Genomic DNA, 10432 nt, shown 5'->3' on the forward strand with positions numbered 1-10432 from the left:
GCCAGGATGTGAATCAGCAACTATATGGGATGCTAGTGCTGCATGTAGAAGCTTAGACCACTATGCCACTGTGCTGGCCCCCATGGCATTACTTTTCTCTCCTATACAAAACAAAACAAAACAAAAAAACAAACAAACAAAAAAACAAAGAACAGATCAACTTTCTCCCCTGAAAATCACATATCCTCACTGCCACTTTATGAAATTGAAGAAAATTAAGCAGAGAAAGTAAAATTACTTGGCAATTTGAATGTATCCTTCAGGAAGATCCACATAAAATCTTTTTTTAAATGTACCTCTAAAAAGATTAGTGTTGGATATTTTAGATCAGAAGGCGTTGAATAATTGGATTAATTTCTATGTTTGAGATGATTAAAGGAATCTTTTCACAGGAACTTGATTCAAAAAAATGCAAGTCAATGAATATGCAAAAGGGTCAACTTCCTCACCACCATCTCCACATGTAAGTATCAGAGTTGAAGCTAGACAGCATTGCTTGTGAGAGCTTACCGCTAGGTGACAGAAAGTTAACATGAGTTATCTCTAATCATCACAACACTTTAAGATCATATTTCCTATTTTAGAAGGGTGAAAGTGAAGTAAAAAATGGTTGAATAACTTACTGAAAAGCATGGATTTCATATTATTCTACACAATTTACCTATTGTAAAACTTTCTAAATACAATGCACATGTGTACACACATACACACACACATACAGTTAAATAAACATTACAGTGTGGCTCATTTTAAGATATTGTTTTTCTAGCTATTTATGGTTAGAAACTATGTACCCCAAGTCATGGTTAATAATCTGTTTGGTAAACTAAGAAGTATATACTATGCTCTAAAACATAAAAGATGCTTAATAAACATTTGAAAGATGTTGCATACAGCCTTTATTTGTATGGGCTGGCACTGTGGTGCAGCAGGTTAAAGCCCTGGCCTGAAGCACCAGCATCCCATATGGGTGCTGGTTCTAGTCCCGGCTGCTCCTCTTCCAATCCATCTCTCTGCTATGGCCTGGGAAAGCAGTAGAAGATGGCCCAAGTCCTTGGGCCCTGTACCCACATGGGAGACTCAGAAGAAGCTCCTGGTTCCTGGCTTCAGATCGGTGCAGCTCCAGCCATTGCAGCCATCTGGGGAGTGAACCAGCAGATGGAAGACCTCTCTCTCTACCTCTCTCTGTAACTGTCTTTCAAATAAATAAAATAAAATAAAAAAGCCTTTATTTGTGACAATGTAAACCATGTATTAACATATAAAAGCAATATATTAATATTTTCAGAAAATACTAAAAATGTAACTTGTAAAGATGCTCCATTCTAATGAGAACAGCAGAAGAAATTCTTGCATTTTATAATTGTCAGCAGAGATCAAAATTATTCCAATTGACATGTTCAACTTTAATGCAATTTGTAAATACCATGAAATTCGTTAAGAAACACCATTATGCTCTACTTCTCAAAAAGAATTTATTGATGGATTCTATAATGCTTCCCTGTATGTAAGTCTGTCTCCTTTTAGAATATATTTTTGAAAAAAAAAAAACTGCATTAGGGAAAATAACTGTCCAATGGAACATTGCTTATGTTTTCTAAAATTAGTAGCATTTTAAAGTTTCTGAAGCTCTCAAGGTGGAAAATAATATGAAATTGAATTATTCAAGGCATTGTAGTTTTATTAATACTGACAAAAGAGAAGGTACCATGAGAGAAATTAAAAATCTTATTTCAGAAGTGACTACTCAATAGCTTCTATATGATAAATAATATTTGTTATATTTGAGGAAATGAGCAGCACATAATGAAGCATCTGTTTTAAAGTGGTTCTCAACTGAGAAAACATTTCTGCCTAGCTGAACAAATAGCAGAATATATTCAGCACATTTTTGATAAAATATGAATCTAGTGCCTTTATAAAATTGTTAATATTTATTACAGAAAGTTAATATTTGCAGTTTCCATATTCAGCAGTGTGGTTGACAAATAAAATTATCTTGCTGTAGAATGCAGTCATTTGCATTAGCCTGCTAGTCATGCACATTAAAGATTTATATTTCATTTAAGAGTGAAATATGCGTAAGTGAAAAAATGCTTCCAAAAAACCAAACATTCTTTTATTTTCCTTTATAATTGCCAACCTATCAATTTTGCTGCTGGGTGAATCAAAATAAATAAGCCAATGTTTTATTCATTTTGCATCGTCTTTAGTAACAACTGTTCCTTGAGTACAAACCATGTTCAAGGAACGAAAGAATCTGGAATAGGACAGAGGGGACCGCCTGCCATCCAGGACCTCTTTGCTCATGACGGCAGAAGCTTACAAAGAAGGGCTGCTCTGCATTCCTGGCAGAAGACACATCCTCTGCTCCGGGAAAATGGAGCTTGCTTTTGTGTCAGATTCTGGACTGTCCTCAGTCTCCAGTTGGTAGAATCTCACCACAATTCTTTCTTATGCTTCTTGGGGCAGATGCTGTGGTTAAACTGCCATCTCCAGTGCTGGCATCCCATCTGGGCAGTAGTTCTTGTTCCAGATGCTCCACTTCTGATCCAGCTCCCTGTTACTGTACCTGGGTGTCAGGAAGATGGCCCAAGTGCTTGGGTCGCTGCCATCTGCCTGAGAGACCTGGAGGGAGCTCCAGTCTCCTAAATTTGGAGTGAGCTAGCTGGTGGAAGATCTTTTTGTTTCTCCTTCTCTCTTTCTCTCTGTAACTCTGCCTTTCAAATAAATGAATTAATCTTTTTTCTTATTCTAGAGTATTTACTTCATAATCACAATTCAGAGTTTGTACAAGTGTCTTGGGCTGTTCCCATTTAAACAGAGCTCGTTTTTTTTTTTTTTATCCTGAGATCCTTACAGATGTGTAAGGAGGGGGCAAAAGGAAGCCTATTTGCATTCTTCATCAAATGAAACTTTGGTTCACAGAGCCTCTTAGTGAAGCCAGAAGCCTGAAATCCCTCCAGGACTCCCACAGTTGTGGCAGGGGCCCAAGTACTTAAGTCATCATCTTCTGTCTTACGGGGTTCTGCACACTAGCAGGAAGATGAATTAGAAGCAGAACAGCTGAGCCAGGCTCTTCAACGTGGGATGTGGGAATCCCGACCGGTGACTTAACTACTATACTGCACACCTGCCCTGAGTTCTTTTACATATGGGTCAAGGACAGCTCTGATACGTCAGCCCATAAGAAAATACAGGGGAAAATAAATACATGTGTATTTTACTTGCAGTGAACAGAAAGTTTGTTATTAAAACCAATTAATTTTTCTCTTGTGAGCAGAAAATCACCTTAATGTCAGAAAGTTGGTTTAAAATGCTTAAATCCCATCATGGTTAGGAATCCCTTCATCTGCAATGAACAAAACCCCTCTGAAAGTGTCCTCTGAAAGTGTCTTAAACATTTAAAGAATTCTCTTTCTAGAATTCTAGAAGTCAGTATGCCAAAGCTGGTACAGCTGCTCTGTCATGCCATCAGGAGTTTTTTTCTCTTGCTCCACTCTTCCATCCTTAGATTTTTGCTTCTCTATCCTCTTCATGGGTGTGTTGCCTCATACCCAGTGGCTGTTGTGCTTCTGGGTCTCACATATACAATCTGACAGCAAGAAGTAAAAGAGACAGGAACAGCAAAGTTCTATTTATGTATCATTGAGCATATCAACCTCTTCCCCTATCTACTGGGGTGGCTGGTCTTGGGCATTTTTACTTTTTGTAGCTTCCATTTCCATGTCGTTGGTCAGCAAATTTTGTTAACCTGTGAAGCAATGGAGATGTGTGAGTATTCTCAGCTCATTTTTTACTTTTTGCTGATGTAAGTAAGCACTGCCTGCTTCAGTGAGTTCTAAACTTATTAATATCTAATAAGTTTTATTAAGAAATTTTGGGGAGAATATTTGTTGAGAATCTCAAATCTTCTCAAAAGGGTACCCCTATTCATCAAACCCTCTGCAAATACATGCTTGTGGAATCAGATACGTAAAGTATTCTAGAGAGCTTGTATTGTCACTATCCTTATTTACTCTTTTTTTAAACTTTTATTTAATACATATAAATTTACAAAGTACAACTTCTGGATTATAGTGGCTTTTCCCCCCATAACCTCCCTCCCACCCGCAATCATCCCATCTCCCACTCCCTCTCTCATCCCATTCTTCATCAAGATTCATTTTCTTTTCTTTTCTTCTTCTTCTTCTTTTTTTTTTTTTTTGACAGGCAGAGTTAGACAGTGAGAGAGACAGAGAAAGGTCTCCTTTTTCCGTTGGTTCACCCCCCAAGTGGCCGCTACAGCTGGCGCGCTGTGCCGATCTGAACCCAGGAGCCAGGTGGGTTAGTGTCCCTTTTCCCCCACATCCTTGCCAGAATCTGTTGTTGGTAGATTTCTGTATGTAAGCCATTCTAACTGGGGTGAAGTGAAACCTCATTGTGGTTTTGATTTGCATTTCCCTGATTGCTAGTGATCCTGAACATTTTTTCATGTGTCTGTTGGCCATTTGGATTTCCTCTTTTGAAAAAATGTCTATTTAGGTCCTTGGCCCATCTCTTGAATGGGTTGTTTGTTTTGTTGTTGTGGAGTTTCTTGATCTCTTTGTAGATTCTGGTTATGAATCCTTTATCAGTTGCATGGCTTGCAAATATTTTTTCCCATTCTGTCAGTTGCCTGTTCACTTTCCTGACTGCTTTTTTTTTTTTTTTTTTTTTTTCAGAACAGAAACTTCTCAATTTGATGCAATCCCAATTGTTAATTTTGGCTTTGACTGCCTGTGCCTCCGGGGTCTTTCCCAAGAAGTCTTTTCCTGTGCCTATATCTTGCAGGGTTTCTCTGATGTTCTCTAATAATTTGATAGTGTTGGGTCATAGATTTAGGTCTTTAATCCTTGTTGAGTGGATTTTTGTGTAAGGTGTAAGGTGGGGATCTTGCTTCATGCTTCTGCATGTGGAAATCCAGTATTTACTCTTTTATGTGGCTGTCCTTATGATTCTTCATCTGTCCTAGTCTGTTTTCTGTTGCGATAACAAAATGCCTGGTATTACATAATGATCACAATTCTGGTGACTAGGAAGTTCACATAGCAAGGTGCTAGCACATTGTGCGTGCCTCCTGGCTGAGTCACAACATTGGAGAGTAGCACAAGAAGAAGCACATTGTGCAAAATAGATCAAGTGTGTGGGATGGCCTTGCTTTATACCTGTTGTCACAGAAGCTAACCCAATACTTTAAGACCTAACCTACTCCTTCACGATTGACATTAATGTCTTTCAAGGGTGGGGCCACAATGGCCCAAATGCTTCTCCACACCAGCACATTGGGGACCAAGCCTGAACAAGAGTTTTGATAGTGACAGACTATTTTCAAACCATAACATCATTCAAAAGCCAATTAATTTTGTTTCATGCAAATAGTTCCCAAAGAGCTATTTGTTGTTGTGTGTAATTTATTTATATTTGTAGTAGAATTTTTTCAGCTCTCTTTTGAGCATTTCTAATTTCCCAGTCATTACATGTGTTCACCCTGCATCATAAAGCATTTATTTATTGGCATGAGATCAACTCTTCCTAGCTTCCTGAGTTCTCTTCCTGGGCTAGCTGTCTCAACAGCGAAGACATGGAATATGGTCAATGCCATCTCAGCCCACACTGTGGTGCACTGCAGGAATGAATCCATTCCTTGTCAACACCAAAATATCCTCCTGTCCTTCAGAAGTCCTGGGATCCCAGCCTGTTCCCACTCTGCTGTATCCTTCCAGCTCCTCTGTTTACTCTGTGTGGGTGGGCTTTGAGCTAGTGGATTGCAGCTGCTGGCTCTCTCTTTTCTTAATCTGAATTACAATGGCTATCAATGTGCCATGGGATGACAGCAGCATTAAGGTTTCTCTTAGTAGTTTCACTTTCCAGGGATTTCAGACTTCTCTAACTCAAATCCAAAATACAATGAGAAAATACATTCTGGAGTTTAAGAATATATTTAACAACCATGAAGAAAAACCTCATCAAAAAATAAACAAAACACAAACAGCAATCCAAAATATAAGAAGGGCCAAGGGATTTCCTTTGTGTGTATTAAAACAGACAAAATTGGTAAGAAAGTGAGGCTTGGGAAGAGACTCTTACAAAAGAACAGAATCCATTTCTGGTAGATGGGGCAGGAAACTGTAAGTTACGGAGGTGTGTGCATATGAATGATGGTTGACTTTGTGTCAACTTGACTAGACTTTGGAGTGTCCACATATTTTGCCAAATGTACTTTCTGGGTTTGCCTATGAAGATGTTTCTGCATGAGATGTATATTTGGTTCCAAGGACTTGGTAAAAAGATGCCCTTCCTTATGTGGGCATTCCTTATGCCCCATCCACTGAGGACGTGAAGAGACCAGAAAGGCTGCAGGTGAGCATTGTGGGGCAACAGGTTAACTACCACTGGAGATCCTGTATCAAAGTGGCAGCTTGAGGCCTGGCTACTCTGCTTCTGATTCAGCTTCCTACTAATGTGTCTAGGAAAGCAGCAGAAGATGGCCAAAGTTCTTGGGTCTCTGCAACCTATATGGAAGACCAAACAGAGCTCCAGAATCCTGGCTTTGGCCTGATCCAGCCCAGACGTTGTGGGCATTTGGGGAGTGAACCAGCAAATGGAAAATCTCTAGCTTTCAAATAAATGAATAAATACATAAATAAATATATAAAAATAAACAGAACAAAATGTAGAGGAAGGGAGAATTTGCCTTCCTCCTGCCCAATTGAACTGTGACATGTTCTCACCTCAGATGAGTACTGAGGATTACAATGTCAACATTTCTGATTATCAGTCCTTTGGACTCAGATTACATCTAATGCACTAGCTTTCCTGGGTCCAGACAGCAGATCATGGGGGCTCCTCATGCTCTACAATGAAATGATCAACTCCTTAAGGTAACTCTTTCCCTCTCTACATATATAGATCTCCCCCTTTCTCTCTTTGTGTATGTGTATACACATATAAAACACAAACATATATACATATTATATTTATGTAAATATACATATTATATTTATGTAAATATATAAAAATATGTGTATAATATAGATGTGCATAAATGCAAATCACAGGCAAAAATTTTGTATCACTTGGGAATTCTGACTAATGCGACATTATAGATATGATGATGGAAGAGATAAATCCATTGTTCATGGTATAATAAGAGTAAGTTGTTCCTGTGCCTCTCATAGAGTGGTCTGTCATCCCACTTCTTGCCTCAACTTCATTGTCCTGTCCCCCCACCTTTAGGTCCAGGACCAGAATGGCCAGTTATTAGGAAGCTTTGGTTCTGCTCTCACAGAAACTAAGCCCGTGCTTTAAGACCTAATTATTAAGGCCAGTTATTGGGAAGCCTTGGTTTGATTGGTAAGCTTAGAATCAGCAATTTAAAACCATGGGTAGCTTACTAAGTCTGCCTTCCAGAATCTATAAGGCAAGGTGAGGAAGCACTGTGAGTAACACTGTGTCGCTCCCCGTCTTCGTGGAGGAACGACACAGGACCCTGCGCTGTTCTTTCATCTGCTCGGCCCTCCCCGGGTTTGCTGCTGGTTCTTCCCGGGTTGGCTACCGACCCTTCCACCTCCGTGGAAGGGCGGTTCCCCCTGCCACATTCCCCACTTCCGCAGGGGAGCGGCACACCGCCGGCCGGCTCTCTCGGGGGCTGCACAGGTGTTCCCCTTAGATGTTCCCCTTAGATGTTCCTGGTGCATGCCGTCTCTCTCCTCCTTTATAGTCCTCCTCCGCCAATCCCAACTCGGCTGCCCACACGCCGAGTACGCTGCTCTCCTCCAATCAGGAGCAAGTCCTACAGTTTATTGGCTGAACTGGAGGCAGCTGTGTAGAAACTGTTTTTTTCTCTCCCAGCGCCATATTGTGGGAGAGCAGATGCATAGAATAAGTCTTAATTCCAGTAACTTAGTCTAGTCCGGGTTGCTCCCCACAGATCCCCCTTTCTTTTTATTTTTTGGCGTTGATATGCGCCTGTCTTCGGTGTCCCGCGGCACACACTCTGCTCTGCTTGCTAGAGTTGCCCACAGGTGCTGACAAGTCCTATCAATCAGGCAAACCGAATCCGGGTCCTCTCTTTGCCATGTTGTGAGGAGGTTTTTAGGCGCTGATGCGTGCCTGAGTTCGGTGCCCTGCAGCACATGCTCTGCTCTGCCTGCAGGTGCTTACAAGCCCTAGCAATCAGGCAAACCGAATCCAAGCCTTCTCATTGCCATATTGTGGGGAGGCTTATTGGTGTTGATTCGTGCCTATCTTCGGTGACCTGCAGCTCATACTCTGGTCGAGCTGCCTGCTGGTGCTTATCGCCCTAATCAGGCAGACCGAATCCAAGCTCTCTCATTGCTGTGTTGTGGGGAGGCCTTTCTCTATTTCTCTATCTCCGGGCATTCCTATTTCTCCTATTTTACTTCTATCTACCAGCATTCCTATTTCTCTCATTTTACTTCTAAACTTCTGTTTCTCTTATCCCTGCGGCTTCCCGGCGCCCGCCCCGAGGCTGCTTCTCTGCAGCTTCCCGGCTCTGAGCCGCTCGGCTTCACGCGCACACTCCGCGGTCTCGCACTAGCCCAGCGTTCCCTATCTACTTGTGCCCCGCACGCTCTCTCTGCGCGCGGCGGCTTCCGCGAGTCACACAGCCCCAGCTCACGTCTCCGCCACTAGTATTCAATCTAAGTTCCCCGGGCTAACCTGGCGAATTCAACCTAGCTCACGCGTCTGTGCCTTTCGGTCTGGCTTCCCGTCCTTTGCTCCTCAGGCTAATCTGACGGATTCCAACCTAGCTCAAACGTCTCCGCCTCTAGTTTTAGATTTTCGCCTTTTGCTCCCCGGGCTGACTTGACGAATCCCAAACTGGCTTACGTTTCCGCCTCGGCCTGCCCCCCGCGGCTTCAATTTCCCTAACATTTTTCTCTACCCGGTATATTTCCCTAAGTTTTCTTCCAACAATATTCCTCCCTCATTTCTCCTGGCTTCTCCCCACAGTCCGTATCCGAGTCTGTTTGTTCTAGCTTTCACTTTCGCTTTCGACCTTAGAGATTTCTCCCAGCTTCCCCCCGTAGTCCATATCCGAGTCTATGCCTAGGCTTTCAATAGCTTTTTCCGGCACCTTTTTCGTCCGGCTTTTCCCTAGGCTGTTTGCTAGTCTCTCTCTCCGATATTTTCCCATTTCTTCCCGTTTCTTCCCTCCTAGGTTTCATATCCGTCCTAAGTTTCCTATCCGAGTCACGGCACCATTATGTCGCTCCCCCTCTTCGTGGAGGAACGACACTAAACCCTGCCTAGGCTTCATATCCGAGTCACGGCACCATTATGTTGCTCCCCCTCTTCGTGGAGGAACGACACAGGACCCTGCGTTGTTCTTTCGTCTGCTCGGCCCTCCCCGGGTTTACTGCTGGTTCTTCCCGGGTTGGCTACCTACCCTTCCACCTCCGTGGAAGGGCGGTTCCCCCTGCCACATTCCCCACTTCTGCAGGGGAGCGGCACACCGCCGGCCGGCTCTCTCGGGGGCTGCACAGGTGTTCCCCTTAGATGTTCCCCTTAGATGTTCCTGGTGCATGCCGTCTCTCTCCTCCTTTATAGTCCTCCTCCGCCAATCCCAACTCGGCTGCCCACACGCCGAGTACGCTGCTCTCCTCCAGTCAGGAGCAAGTCCTACAGTTTATTGGCTGAACTGGAGGCAGCTGTGTAGAAGCTGTTTTCTTCTCTCCCAGCGCCATATTGTGGGAGAGCAGATGCATAGAATAAGTCTTAATTCCAGTAACTTAGTCTAGTCCGGGTTGCTCCCCACACACTGAAGCTGAGGCCTCAGAGGGAAGCCTCAAGATGGTTATAAAGAGCAGACTTTTGCTTCTGGAAAACCAGGTTCAAATTCCAGTTCTACCACTGCCTGCTTTGAGACCTTGGGCAAATAACCTAAACCTCTGAGTCTCAGTTTAATCCTTTCTTTCTGGCTATAATATGGGGGATATACATCTGCAGAATTTTTAGAATGTTATAATGATTTCAGACATGAGTCATGGAGTGGTAGGAATTATTATAAATTAGTATATATTATTATTTTGGGTATTACTATGCAATACCTAAACTGTGAAGAAAATTCATGGTTTGGATGCACTTCCTCTACATTGGGGTTAGACAGGCAGAGTTCTCATTTCTGTGTTTGCTTGCTGTAAGTCAGCTGAATGGTGATTATGGGCAGGAGGTTAATCCTTATTCCTGCTGTGGAAAGTATAGGTCTGAAGACTTTCTAGAAGCCCATCATTTTTGAAGTGTTCGATTAATTATTCATTAAGTAATATTTTCGTTGATGAAGTATGCATCTTATTTCCTTTATCTCATTTTTGTCCCATAAATTTAATTGTTGGGTTTAATTACAATCACCTTATAATTACTGTATTTTGGCATTAATTATATCACA

Source organism: Oryctolagus cuniculus, chromosome 15 (assembly GCF_964237555.1).
Source record: "Oryctolagus cuniculus chromosome 15, mOryCun1.1, whole genome shotgun sequence".
NCBI classification, from domain to species: domain Eukaryota; kingdom Metazoa; phylum Chordata; class Mammalia; order Lagomorpha; family Leporidae; genus Oryctolagus; species Oryctolagus cuniculus.